Consider the following 13,447-nt stretch of genomic DNA (forward strand, 5'->3'; position numbering starts at 1 on the left):
CTGGAGTCATCTTAACACTGAGGACAGATAGATAGATATTTTCTTCTCCATTGAAACGTGCCAGAAATGCCCTCATTTACTCTAAATTGCATCTGACATTCCGATATCATCAGGCTACTCCAGGCACTCTAGCTACTGAAATATTTCCTGAGGAAAAACTACTTGACCTGTCAACACAATTACTGCCCTATTACAAGGCAAACAGATGCTCAGAAAAAGTACAACAGCATTCATGTTCTATTCAGGGCTTTTCTACAAAAGCTTCTGTACCGAGCTCATGGAGGAGCATTCATCACTAAAAAAGCATTCTTCACTGATGCTAGGAACCTATTGTCTCTCTTATACAATACCTTTCTTTTGGGATTCTCATGTATTTGGTAATCTTTTCACATGCAATAGTTTTCCTCTAATAAGGTTTTTATGCTTTGACCTTTTAAAAAGGTCAGAATGCTACTGCAAAAGACAAAGAAAAAAAAGGCCAGGTGTTTATGGATTAAAATAATTATTTCCCTGGAAGTAAAAAATCCTATGACTTTCACACATATTAAAAATAGAAACAAACAACTAAAAAATTCAAAAGCAAATCAGTTTTTTTCTCCTTATAGAAAATAAAAAACAAGATCACTTACACAAAAATGTAACCATTTTCCTCTACATCTTTACCATGCTCTATCAGTCATTCCCTTACCTCCTCTTCCACTCTTACACTGTCACAAACGCAAACACTGTCTCTCCCTGCATACGTCTCTTGTCAAATCAAGAATTTCAGACTTAAAATGGGTGGCATCACTCGTATGTGGAAGCCTGCTCCCTTTTGGGCAACATACTCTTTGGACTGTGATTGGTCACTATTAAACCACCCTATAAATTACAGAACCACTGAGATGAGGTACATCTGGAGGAAAGTATTTCAGATACTGCGGGCAGACCCCTGTCCAATCTCCTATTTTCCTGCTGTGACAAGATGTGAAAAAACTTCTCTGGGCACAGACAGATCTTCACTAAGACCAGCTGTGGCTCTGTAGTGACTGCAGAATAGTACAGGTATAATTGCATCTTCCAAATGCTGGGGAGGAAGAAAAAAAACCACCTGTGCTGGGGTGCAATTACAAAAGTCAGGGAGCCCCAGCTACCTCCCTGCAGGAACTACTGAGACATATATAAACGCATATGCATATACACACACACATAAATATGTATGTATGTGTATGTGTACATATATATGTATTGTTCCTTTATGGTTTCAAACATGTATTTACTTCCCAGAACTACAGTAAAAGGTAAAACACCTTTTCATACCACAGATCCCACTATGAATGTACAGAAGGAGCTGTGAAATTAACTTACGCAGGCAGTGAAAACATGTGAAGAGCAAAACAAAAAAATTATCATCTTTCTTCTAAGAAATCACTGAAATCACGAAAAAGAGATTGAACTGCTTAGCCAATGGCCTGCATGTTTTCAAGTTCAAAGTTACAGTGACATTAAATATGACAGTATAGCATGTTGCCAAGTGGAATACATTTTCATTTTTACAGAAGAGTTTTTCAGAGACAGTGATAACAAAACTGTTATGGACAAGATAGTGACAGCACGGTAAAACAAAGACCCCTCTAACCATTTAACTAAATTTCTGCCCAGCCCCAAATGACTCCAAAATCTTCCTTCAAGGTTCACTACGATCCATTGTTTTTCACAATACAGAAAGAAGTTGTCAAAGATCTATCAGAGTGTTAGACCAAAAACATTGATTCAAAACATTCCTCTTTTTCCAGGAAGTCAAAACCTGGAATATCTGCCCAATATCCAAGCACACAAAAAAAGTGCCTTGAGCAGAGAATTGACGATACTTTAAATTTTCATTACCATAAGAACTGAGAAAGGCTGGCTTCATCCAGAAAGATCAGGGTCCAAGTGTGGATGGATCCACAAGCCATAACTTTGTTTTTCCTTCCTTGTGACATTTTTAGCAAATTTGCTAGGTAAGCAAGACATCTCAGAACTAAAGCATAATGAATTCCAGAAGGAAGTTACTACAATCAAACAGAAGGTGAATGAAGAGCTTCATCCATTAAAATAAACAACACAGGAGAAATTCAACATTATTATAGCAGTCTCAAGGTTTTGTAGCCTTACAGGACTAAGACAAAATGCCACATTTCACTCAAAGTTTCAGATAAAGACCACTGCGGACTTAGTCAGCAGACCCACAAGACAGGTTTATTTTACATTCCAGTAAGTGTCTTCATTTAACTTTTTTAAAACCAGTAATTGTTGCAGGCTGGCATTTCCAAAGCTATTATGCAGGTATGAACTTCTCTTCTTTGTGTAGGTCTATCTCTACTTAGTTCCAAGTCTAGAAGCTACAGATATATAAATGATCTCAGTTTCTCAGCCATGAATATTAGTCTTCACTTACTGTTAAGCAAGAACACTTGGACCCCATTATACTTCATTCCTTATGTGAAATTTATTGGTCCATCTTTAGAATTGCTAAAACCTTTGCCGAACAGACGCCTCAATGGACTTTGCCCATGAGTCAGAGTGGCAAAATTAGCCAAAATTATGTTCCTCTTTCAGACCAAGGTTGTCATCTGAAACAGTCTGCAGTACCCTGCTTTATATATAAAGCACAGAAATTATTGCAGGAACAAAATCAACTTGCCTTTCATACTCCTAGAATGGGCAAGCTTTTATAAAACTGGCCAAACCTTCTCAGTGCCACTTTCTAGAGTCTGTAAAAACCGTATTTTATTTTATAATAATACTACCTTATTTTTTGAAAAGCTTCTCCTAGGAGCACAGACCAGGTAAATGGTCTGCTACAGACAACTGTAAGCATCATCTCTTAGTGGAAATTGCACTCACAAAGAATTGATACCCACAGAGGTATGGAAAAAAAAGCCAAGCATTTCTGTTTTTTGAAAGGAAGATATGACACTAGCACACACAGCCAGGCTGACAACATAAAGGATCTCCTTCTTCAAAGCTATTTAATAATTAGAAATATAGAAGCCCAGCACTATTCAGGTTAGAAGGCACCTTAAAGATCACTTCCAAACTCCCTGCACAGAAACACCTTTCACCAGACCAAGTTGCTCAGAACCCCATCCAATATGGCCTTGAACACTGCCAGGGATGGGACAATTAAAGGTTCTCTGGGCAACCAGTTCAAGTGCCTCAACACTCCCCCAGTAAAGCATTTTTAATTTAACATTACAAGTTCTCTGGGCAACCAGTTCAAGTGCCTCAACACTCCCCCAGTAAAGCATTTTTAATTTAACAGCATTTTTGTTAGGAAAGGAATGTTTCTCTTAAAAAATACTATCATCCAACAATTGCACCAGCTCTTCCTGACTATGTTTTATGAGGACACAGATATCACAAAAGGCACAATGCTTTGCAAAAGAGACTCTTCACAACAATTAGCGCATCAGCCATCCAGAAAAGATTAAGTCTGTATCTCTCCCCATATCAACCTTTATCATCAGAACAAGCAGCACAGGTAAAACTTACTTCTCATTGGTATAAAGATGGAATAGCCTCTTAACAGGCGGGACTTACTTTAGCCAGCAAACAAACTGAAACCTAACCTCTCCTCTCACATAAAATATAGAACGCTCCAGAAATGCCCATTAGCAACCTGTGAACCAACTAAATACTCTTGACAAGGCAAATTTATCACTCTGGGCAGAAAGAGGATGCACCTGGCCTCAGTGTGTTCTGGGCCAATAGGCAGTGTTTCCCTATCTCTTACATGACAAACTGCCAGGCTAGAAAAAACAGCTCATAGTCAGGCCTCTTTTTTCATGGTGTGTTGTTCCCCACACAGCATCAACAGCTACATCTCTAGATGGTCCACTGGTAATTGTCACTGTGGATGGTTGCTATGTCAGGATAACAAAAAGCCACCTCCATTTGATGAAACTTGTCTCTTGAAAGCTGGAGGCAACTGGATTTCACACTATCAAAAAATCACGGCCTCAACACACTGCTGCTTCCAAGTGAACACAGCTCTGCATCCTTTTCAGAGAGCATGTTCCAGTGGGTTTGAGTTTACTCATCCCATACTGGGGGGTTTCCTCTGCACTTTTGTGCACAGAAGTACCTGCAGAGCAGATCTTTGATGCATTTATTGGATGATGACTGTCACAGAGTTATTCCCTGCACCTGAGCCAGCAGATTTCTTGCCAATTGCACCTGATAACTGAGGACAGAAAAGTTACTCAAAGCCTCCCTTAATGACCACCTCAATTCTGGGGTATCAGAACTGTTCAGAGCAGTCCTCTCCAACTTGATACTTATCTTAAGAAAGTGATCATTTTCACTTCACAGCAGCAAGACTCTTTCTGATTCAAAAGATAGCTAATCTAGTTACCTGACTTGGAAAAATAATCTTTACTTAAACATCTTGCTTTCTTTACTAACTCTTGAGCAAACAGTGGAATTCATATGAATTCTATGAAATGCAGCAGTGAGATTTATAACTTTAGGCCAATTGACAATAATAGTGCTGCTTCCTGTGCTCAACATTCCACATATTCCAGATATTGAGCAACTGGGTTTAACAAAGTGTCCCTGCCCATGGTAGTGCAGTTGGAGATAAATTATCTTTAAGGTCCCTTCCAATCCAAACCTTCCTGTGGTTCTATGATATCAAAGACTATTACCTTAACAAAATTTTAGGTTTGTGGTTTTTTGCACAGATTCATCTTATTGATTCAAGTTATCACATTTGGTCTCTTTCCCAGAGTAGGAACTTACCCATAAGCAACTGCTTATTACACACATACCAGCTTCCTTTTCTGTGTTCTCTCCAAACAAAATAACTAAAATATTTTTTTTCAGTTGAAACTTTTCTGCAATGCACTTTACAAGAATTTTAAGGGGGAAGGATTGTCTTTATGGAATATTTCTAACCTCAGGTTTTGAATCTAGATGAAGAAAATCAACATTTCAGGCAACCCTATCAAAAAATCAAGAAATCAATTTTGTAAAACACATTTAGATATTGTTTTAAACTGAGCCAATCTTGAAACTGATACTAGAACTTTTAAAAGCGGAACTACACACTCAGTAGTCAGCAGCAACACACATTTTAGCATTTAGATCTAGCATACCATACAGTCACTAAAGCCCGTTCTCAGTCACACGGGCTTTAGTTAAGACACATACTATTTCTATATGTTCTGAATTCTATTTCTTCTATGGTCTTAGAAGTTTTATGGTTTCTTCCTCTTTTTCCCCCCCATTCATTTACTTAGTTATTTTATAAAAACAAGGGGCAAATAAGAGAATGTCTCTCCATGAGGGTAGGGATGGGCTGTGGCTGATGCATGAAATGGTGACACCTTACTCATTTTACTGAATCTGTTCTTAAGGTAAGGATTTATGACATTAAAGTATTTGAGCCATTGCGCGATTCCTTGATACATATCCTACTCTAACACTTCCTGAATGTATTTTCTCTGGTTGCCTCCAATCACGACTGTGTTTCCTGTCAATTTCAGCTCCACCCCTGGCCTAGATATTGTCTCAGGGATTTACATGGCTGGACTTACATACTATCATGCCAAAACTTCTGCTTCTTTATCAAAGCTTTTAGCATCTAATATATTACTTCTGCTCAGTGTCAGTGCTGAAAAATTCCTTCTGCTGCCTCTTTCCATTTCTAAAGAAGGCAAAGTTGGAATTTTTACTGGACTTTTTTTTCCACTTAAGCACCTGGAAATCCATATCTGTTTGGAGGAATGCTATCTCAAAGCAAATAAGGAGAGATGACCGAGTAGACCTAGCTGGTCAACCAATGTACTCTAACATCAGTTTACTACACACTGAGTGCTAGTGAATCTGGACAAACTAACTGTAATCATACTCCTGTATGCTGGTGATTTAGGTTCTAATACATGCAAATTTTAAATTATTTGCTCTGGTACCTGGTAGAAAGGGAAGCTTGCAGCATTTTACATATCATAGAATAATAGGGTAGCTTGTGTTGGAAGTACCTTAAAGATCATCTAGCTTCAATCCCCCTGTCATGGGCACTGAAACACCTTTCACTGGACCAGGTTTTCTCAGAGCCCCACCCTGGGGGGCCAGCCCCAGCCTGGCCTTGAACACTTACAGAGATAGTGTACCCACAATTTCCCTGGGCAAACTGTTCCAGTGCCTCACCATGCTCACAGTAAAGAATTTATTCTTAATATGTAATCTAAACCAATTCAGTTTTAAGCCATTCTACCTTGTCCTGTCACTACATTCTCTTATGTCTCAGGTACTGCAAGGCTGCAATTAGGTAGGAATGCTTCTCTTTTCCAGGCTGAGCATTCCCAACATTCTCAGCCTTTCCTCACAGGAAAGGTGGTTCATCCCTCCAATCACCTTGGAGGGTGATCCTCTGGACTCACTCCCACAGTTCCATGTCCTCCCTGTGCTGGGACCCCAGAGCTGGGTGCAGGGTTCCAGGTGGGCTCTCAGCAGAGCAGAGCAGAGGGGCAGAATCCCCTCCCTCCCCTGCTGCCCACGCTGCTTTGGATGCAGCCCAGGACACGTTTGGCTTTCTGGGCTGGGAGTGCCCATGGCTGGGTCATGTCCAGCCTCTCAGCCACCAGCACCCCCAAGTCCTCCCCAGGGCTGCTCTCCATCTGCTCATCCCCAGTCTGTGCTGGTACCAAGGGTTCGCCTCAACCCAGGTGCAGCACCTTGAACCTGGTCTTGTTAAACCTTCTCCTGTTGGCATGACTTCATTTCTTGAGCTTATCCAGGTCCTTCTGAACAGTATCCCATCTTTCAGGTGTGTCAACTGCAACTCTCAGCTTAGTGTTACCTAAAAAATTATTAAGCATGCACTTGATCCCTTTGTCTGTTATTAATGAAGGTATTAAATAACACTGGTCCCAATATAGATATACTGAAGTCACTTTATAACATTAGGACACCTGTGTGTGTCAAAAGTATTTTCACCTTTTCTTTCATTTTTAGAAGACTCACTCCTAAGAAGTATCGTTAATCACTGTATGTAAGAGAAGTTATAACCTAATTTCAAATTTGGAATGCATACACAAACTACAAAAGTGTATTTAATTTCTTTGAGGCAGGCAATATTTCTGTGTCAAACACAATATTTATTTACTAATTATAATTTTCTACAGAAAATCCTGAAATTTTTTTTCTTTTTGGTTCAGGGGCATACAGACTCCTTCGCACTTCTCCCATTTGCAACACTGATGTTTTCCAATCACCCCAACGTGCAATGAAGAAGTCGGTAGGAAATGTTTTCTTCCGCTTAACTTCTGCTTAACTGCATGCCTTCACATTACCCTGTGTCATGAAATTAAAAGGTAAACAGTATCAGCTATGTACCCTTGCTGCTACAACCTTAAAACACTATGCAAATACTAAGCTAGAGCTTTGTGATCAAATTATTTTACCATGCCTCAGATAAATATTAATAACTGTGTATTGTACTAGCCTACACCATACAAAAGATTAGGGAAGGACACTGCAAAGCCCAAGGTTTCTTTTTCTCATGAGAGTGGTTGAAAGGCTTAAATCCAACTGCAGAAATTAATAATGTTTTTTCTGTAAAAGCCGTACAGATATTAAGAACCCTTTTTTGTAAAAACATTTACAGAAATACCAGCTGAGACATCTAGTGAGCTGTCCTCTCCTCCTCCATCAAAATTCTCTTTTGTCAAATGCATGGAAAACTGCTGTCAAACTGAATTACAAAACTGTTTCCCTACAATGAGTCAGTATTTTACTTTTTCTTACATTAGAAATTAAGAAGATGATACTGTAAATCCTTGCAAGATGAGAAGTTTTCATTTTTATGACTAAATCTTACTACTGAAACCCACAAACACCTGCAAGTACACCTTCAGCTTCATAACAGATACCTGGAAGGGTACGAGCACTTTTGCCCCAGTGAAGCAACTCACTAAAGCACAGGTTTACATTCAAGCAAAAAAGAGGTAGTTTTTAGAAGCAGCTAGCAGTTTATTTCAAGCACAACATAACAGAGAATACTCACTTGGGATGATTTTTCTGTGACTATTACTCACATTTATAGATAACTCTTGTATTCCTTGTAATTACGATATAAACCCTGACAAATTCCCCTTTTCAGCTGTGCTATTCTGGAGCTAAACTGAAGGCAGATTCTGGCACACTCTGCGTAATGTGTACACAACAGATCTTGGGGCACTGACCCTAAAGTGGAAAAAGGATAAACACTACCTAGAATTTTCAGTAGATTCAGATGCAAACAGATTTATTACACTTATAGTATTCAAATCAGAAATGGCATTGGAGTCATTGTTTTCTGCTAAATATTGCATCTTGAAAAAGGAAGAAAAAAGTGTAATTTGCAAAAAAAGGAGAAAATAATCATCAAGAGACTGCGACTTCTGAACATAACATGCATTTCAGAAGTGATTTCTCTCACTTCCAATACTTCTGTCCTAACAGATCCAGAAGTAAAGATGGGAGACTAAGAAAATTACTGTAGATTTTTTTGGTTTTGGGCCATTGGTATCTTCAAAGGTGCTTAAGACAAGCTTATAATTTCACCATCAGCCTTCTAAACTGCTATTTTGTACTCAACATAAACCGCTACCTAATTCTAAAAATAAATTTGTTTTTGGTCTTCCTGTGGCTTTGGATCTAATTCTGCTCTTCTATTGAATTGCAACAATGTGCAAAAGGGAAAGCTGCACAGTTCACCCTTGCTTTGACAGCGTGCTGATATTTTTTAACTGAAAAAAACCCTGAACATATCAACTGTATTTACCATGGTATTTTGTGGTGATTTTAAGTGATTGTGAAAACCAAAAGAATTACATACTTTTATCTATTTCAGCCATTTTTTTACAAGAAATTTCTTGTAAATTTCTGATTTCAAACTCTTTAGTTAAAACCCTGAACATGTCAACTGTATTTATCATGGTATTTTGTTGTGATTTTAAGTGACTGAGAAAACCAAAAGAACTATATACTTTTACCTATTTCAGCCATTTTTTACAAGAAATTTCTTGTAAATTTCTGATTTCAAACTCTTTAGTTAAAACATACATATCTATGACTACAATCTTTCTCCCTCACAAGATCACTGTCACAAAATAAAGAACATTCAAACTTCCGTATTTATCTCTCAATGCCCAACAGAGGGATGAAGAAAAAAAAAAAAAAAGAAGTCACAGTTCCTCTACAGGACTGCCTCAATCTACACTGCTACACTGTATGGCCTCCAAGCCTGTAGAAATACAGAGCTTTGCATGCTGAAACTACACGCATCCAGTGGATGGCTGTGTCCATGGATTACTCCATGGATTCAACCCAAGGACTCAGGAGCTCTATGCTTCTGTGGATAAAAAGAGCAAGAAAGAAACCTAACGGAAAAGAACAATAAAAAATCCTATAAACTGGTAATGCCCCAAAGAAGAATAATTTCGTTTTAAATTCACCTTAAATAATTGTTTTACAATATATCGTGTAACTTGAACAGACTGGGACTCGCCACTCTTCTAATAGATTGTTTCATCTGACAAAAGTCTTGTTTTACTTTGTCCAAGAAAACATCACATAACATCACTTCAAACTAATCTAGACAGCTACAACATAAAGCGCATGCAGTGCTAACAAAGATAACTGAATAATGCTGTCAAAACACAAAAGTAAGAGAAATTTCTCTGACACCAGGCTTGTAGAATCGACTACCAGTGATACAACACAGTTGTTTTCTTGGAAACAAAATAGGGAAGTTTGGTAAGAGAACGCACTTTAAAATAAAGTTTTTTGTTTTAGTCATAAATCTTTCACAGGCTATGCACCATTCAGACAGCAGACTACTTTTGTGCACGCTTGGCTCTCTTTAAAACGTGCCACCGCGGTTATGTCTCGCAGCAAAGCAAAACCAATTTTCTTTTGCACCTAAGCTTTAGATTTAAATTCCTGAGACGCTGGGCTAGTGGTATTTATTTTCGAAGCACCGCAGTACAACAAGGTTTCAGGCTGGTGGTGCGCTCCCACCCCGACAGGAGTGCTCATCTCTGCCGCCGCTCCTTCTCCTGTGTCCCAGGTGCTCCAGCCTCCCTCCCACCCGCTGCTGAGCGCTCGGGCTCTCCTTTCAGCCGGTGTCCGCGACACCCCCAACCCCGCACCGGGGGCAGCAGCGCCGCCCGCTCCTGTGGCTCCGGCCGCGGCCCCGGCCCCGGCCCCATTCCTATTCCCGGCCCCGGCCCCGTTCCCATTCCCGGCCGCGGCCCCGGCGGGGCAGGGCCGGTGGCGCCGGGCCGGTCGCTCTCCGGCTCCCTGTGCCGGCGGCCGGGGCCGCTGCTCACCGCTGCCTCGGGGTCACTCTGCTCCGCGCCGCCGCCTCCTTCCGGCAGGCAGCCCTCGGGCGGGCGGCTCTGGCGTGCCGAGCCGTGCCGGGCTGCGGCCGGACCGGGGCCGGACCTTCTCTTAGCGCCGCCGGATCCGCCGCTTCCTCGTTTTCGCTCGCAGCCGCGGCCACTTCCTCAGCGCGGTGTGGGCGAGCGCTCCCTCCTCTCCAGGGGGCGCGGCCGCCGTCCCCCCGGACCCCTCTTTCGGCCGGAGAGAGGCCCGGGCACCGCTGCAGCCCCCGGGCCCGCCGGCGTCGCTTCTCCGCGGGCGAGGGGCCGTCCGTGTGGTGCGGAGCCCGCGGCACGGCTGCTCGGGACCCGTGACGTGGGCCCCTCGGTGCCGCCTGACGGGGCTGTCCCTGCGACCCCGGGTGCCGGGTCTCCCCCGGAGCCCGGCTTGGGCTCCCTGTAGCGCCCGGGTCGCCTCGCGGGCATCTGGCTGTGGAGGATGGACGTGTCTTTGGTCAGCACCATGCTGGGGACTGAGGATCGAAGTGTGTCAATTGCGGCTTCTGGAAAGGGAGAAAACGAATGTGTGCATATTGGTGCGTATGCCAATTGAGAATTGGTGCATTCTGGAATATTGAAGTTCTTTGGTGCTTTGTGTGTACTTCACCGAGGAAAGGAGTCCGAGGGGGTTTCCTTTTGGAGCAGCAAAGGGGCCTGCCATGGCACAGTATCACTGTTGCTGCTGTATTTCACACAAACATTTCTCCCGTGTTTCGATCAAACGTTTGTAGCAACTCCCGGTGTGAAGGAGACTCCAGTGTCCCAGACGCTTAGCTTGAAGGAAAGTCCCTCTTCAAGGCCTCCTCAGCACCCTGTGTGACGGAATTAATTCCTGTGGAAGCTGAGACCACACAGCCAAAAAGTGCCGCTGTTCTTCGCCTGTGACTGCCCAGGGACGAACCGCTCCTGATGCCGGTCACTCAGGACTGGCTGGCACAAGGGACCTTGGGTGAGGCCAGAGTGGGCAGGTCTCCTTCAGCGGTGACTGTGCTGCATGACACAGTGTGGTGTCCCGTGATGGGCAGTCCTTGCAACAGGAAAAATCCACTTCCTTCTTCCCCATAATAAATTGGTGTTGGCACTATTGTGGAATACAGGCATTATTTTCCGTCAAAACACTGTCTCTCTTTCCTTATTGCAAAATGGACTGTACATCTGATGTTCAATAGAGCTGCCAAAGTACAAATCTCTCATATTTCATGCCATTTTAAAAGGTCTCTGGTTTTGGTTTGTTTCAGTGAGACTTTTGGCAATTGCTGTAATGGCAGTGCATTTCTTATTGGCACTGTCTGCATGTTAGAAAAAAGAGAATAACTTGGATAATCTAATTCTTAGACCTGTGTTCATGGTATTGTTCTTTTCCTATCAATATCCAAGTGTGAGCAGATCTGCAGGGAAAGCTTTTGGAAAGTCATTATTGGACTATGAACTGTTTTTTAAGGGGAAGTCTTACCTTAAATTGGTGAAAAAAATCACCACTACTGCATAAGCAATTGTACTGGACTTTGCTGGGAAGGAATTAACTTTCATTACAGCAGCCAATGTGGTGCTGTACCTTTGATTTTGGCTGAAAGAGTATTGATACCACACTAATAATTTGTCTATTCCTGTACACTACTTACACAATGTCAAGGCTTTCTCCACTTTTCACTTTACCCCTGTTCCCATTGTGTAAGCTAGAAGTTGGGAAGGGACAGAGCTGGAGCAGTTGCCTGCAAGTGAACAAAGGAATAGCTCATATCATGGTTAGCACTCAAAACTGGGTATAGATGAAGGAGGGTGGAAGGATGTGGGCTTCTTTCAAGGCGGCCACTAATCTGATATTTGCTGTTTGTCACTGTGCTTGTGGGAGGTGATGGGTGACTGGCTCTGCATCATTTGATGTGGTTGTGATCTTGTTGTTTTCCCCTTCTCCTATTAAATTATGCTTATCTTGATGCATGGCTTTTTTTGATCTCCCTTCTCTGTCATCAGTCCCGCTGGGCAGGGGGGGCTGAGCATTTGGCTGTGTGGGTGCTTGGCTGCTGGTCCAGGTCAGCTTCTGGCACCAGTGGAGGGGAAATCCAATAAATGAAGCAAAGAAATTTTTGGGCTGTCCACAGTTTACTTTTTCTTTCATTTCATACGAGATTTAATACAAATAGCTGAGTTCTGTGATACTGATTTTTGGTAAGGTGCTCACAACAGTGGGGTATCTTATTTAATGTGTTACATATAATGTTGTATACTAGCATATCCTAACATATATATTATCATTCTGAAGCTTTCCTGTGAAGTGTGGCCAGCTCTACTTAGGGCCAGCAACCAAATAAAGTAAAATATTTCCTCCTTTTTTTTTTCTAGAAACGTTTAATAAATGTAAATCTGGATTTTCTGGAAAGATTCAGTATATTTGTGGATTTTCCTACCCAACATGAATATATACAGTAGAAGTTAATAATTTTTGCATGGTGTCCAAATAGTTGTGCAGTATAATAACTGCAACTTTTAACTTTGTAATACTCCATATTTTATGGGAGTATCTGAGAGAGTTTCAATGCTTTCACTATGGCAATATATTTTGAAAGACCTCTGCCTTCAGCAGTCACCATTATTTGCTTAAATGATTTATTAGAATATTCTCAAACCTCATTTCTTTACTATACTGACTCTAGGATCAGTAAAATTTATAAGGATAAATTATGCAATTGACCCTCTCAAAAATAATAAATAAAGTGTCTATTTGTTGCCTTCCTACTGCTTCTGTTGCCTTCCTTCTGTCTTCATTGTTACAGGGACTGGGTGGTTTGGAGAAAAGACAGGTAGGTAGGTTGGAATAAGACTTTTCTTCAGCAAAGCTGCCATACTGAGGTGTTATTTTTTATTTCATTCTCCAAGAGGGAATTTTTAGGTTGGTTTATGTCCTACAAGTGTGGGCAACTTTTTCAGATGCTGTTTGCCCTTCTAGAATTCTGCTGGAGCACAAGGGGTAGTACTGTGGCTTGCCCTTTGGGTAATTACAGGCTGAAGGTGGGTGTTTTCTGCAGTGCCATCTCCATTTCTGTTGTAGGGAATGC

General features: G+C 41.6%; 1 protein-coding gene across 3 annotated transcripts in view; it reads right to left on the reverse strand.

The window, feature by feature from the left end:
• The window catches only part of SYK (spleen associated tyrosine kinase), a 50,219-nt gene extending 37,423 nt beyond the window's left edge, over positions 1 to 12,796 (reverse strand). For 2 of the 3 annotated variants that reach the window (XM_039724050.1, XM_039724049.1), the window contains exon 1: positions 10,341 to 12,796. The gene's annotated coding sequence lies outside the window, so the exon portion shown is untranslated. The remainder of the gene's footprint in view (positions 1 to 10,340) is intronic. The other variant, XM_039724051.1, reaches the window with a different exon arrangement.
• Positions 12,797 to 13,447: the final 651 nt, after the last annotated feature.

The sequence above is a fragment of the Passer montanus genome, unplaced genomic scaffold (genome assembly GCF_014805655.1).
Source record: "Passer montanus isolate IOZ18808 unplaced genomic scaffold, ASM1480565v1 scaffold52, whole genome shotgun sequence".
Classification (NCBI taxonomy): Eukaryota; Metazoa; Chordata; class Aves; order Passeriformes; family Passeridae; genus Passer; species Passer montanus.